This window comes from Antrostomus carolinensis, unplaced genomic scaffold, assembly GCF_000700745.2.
Source record: "Antrostomus carolinensis isolate BGI_N321 unplaced genomic scaffold, ASM70074v2 scaffold23292, whole genome shotgun sequence".
Taxonomy (NCBI): domain Eukaryota; kingdom Metazoa; phylum Chordata; class Aves; order Caprimulgiformes; family Caprimulgidae; genus Antrostomus; species Antrostomus carolinensis.
The window spans coordinates 12403-13696 of NW_010299346.1; the positions used below are offsets into that span (position 1 = coordinate 12403).

At 50.2% G+C, this 1294-nt stretch overlaps 1 protein-coding gene across 1 annotated transcript in view; it reads right to left on the minus strand.

Annotated features, from left to right (window-relative positions):
- The window catches only part of MDH2 (malate dehydrogenase 2), an 8579-nt gene extending 7762 nt beyond the window's left edge, over nucleotides 1-817 (minus strand). Inside the window, exon 1 of the mRNA XM_010162777.1 lies at nucleotides 814-817. The gene's annotated coding sequence lies outside the window, so the exon portion shown is untranslated. The remainder of the gene's footprint in view (nucleotides 1-813) is intronic.
- Between the last annotated feature and the right edge of the window lie 477 nt (nucleotides 818-1294).

The following is a 1294-nucleotide window of genomic DNA, read 5'->3' on the forward strand; positions in this document are numbered from 1 at the left end:
GTCCAGAGTAACCTTAAAATGCAACGCTCTGCCAAAGCGACGGTGAAGCAGAGGCTGCTGCAGAGACGTAACATGGTAATACAATTAACACTGATGAGGACGTTCTCAATCACTGTCTTACCAGATAAAGCCGTCACAGCTCCAAGTCCCTGCAGCAACAGCTTAGTGATCACGCTGTGACATGAAATAATCTACCAGAAGCTCCATCAGCCCAAGCTCAGCTCAGCTTTCTCGCTACTACAACAAATGCAATTTAGCAGAAAACTCTCCAAGGGACAGCAAAATGCAGCGTCAGTCACTGCCACACCCCGTGTTTATGACTGAGCTGGGACCAGAAGGTCAAAATCTCATCGCTACTAATTAGTTCCTATCAAAATAACGACATTGATCTCTCTTGTAAAGCCTAGCTTTATAGTCAGGATAATCATTCTGTCATATGCCACTGGGAACTATTTATGTTAGAAGAACCCCCAGGGGTCAGTTCTGGGACTGGTGCTTTTCATCTTCATCAATGACCTGGGCAGTGGGATGGAGCAGACCCTCAGCAAGTTTGCTGATGACACCATGAGTGGTGCAGATGATACAGTAGATGGAAGGGATGTCATCTGGAGGGACCAGCATAGGCTTGAAAAGTAAGACTGGGAGAACCTCATGAGGCTTAACAAGGCCAAGGTGCAAGGTTGTGCACTTGGGTTGGGGCAATCCCAGGTATGTGGACAGACTGGGAGAAGAACTCATGGAGAGCAGCCCTGCTGAGAAGGACTTGGGAGTCCTGGTGGATGAGAAGCTTGGCATGAGCCAGCAGTGTGTGACTGCAGCCCAGAAGGTCAACTGTGTCCTGGGTTGCATCAAGAGAGGGGTGGGCAGCAGGGCGAGGGAGGGGATTGTCCCCTCTACTCAGCCCTGGTGAGGTCCCATCTGGAGTCTTGTGTCCAGGCCTGGAGCCCCCAACACAAGGAAGGTGTAGAGCTGTTGGAGCGGGTCCAGAGGAGAGCCAGGAAGATGATCAGAGGGCTGGAGCAAGGTTGAGGGAGCTGGGCTTGTTGAGCTTGGAGAAAAGAAGGCTCTGGGGAAACCTCACTGCAGCCTTCCAGTACCTGAAGGGAGCTTAGAAACAGGAAGGAGAGTGACTTTTTACATGGGAAAATAATGACAGGACAAGGGGAAATGGTTTCAAACTAAGAGAGGGAAGAGTTAGGTTAGATATTGGGAAGAATTTTCTCACCCAGAAGGCAGTAAGACAGTGTCCCAGGTTGGCCAGAGAAGCTATGGCTGCTCCTCCCTGGAAGTGTTG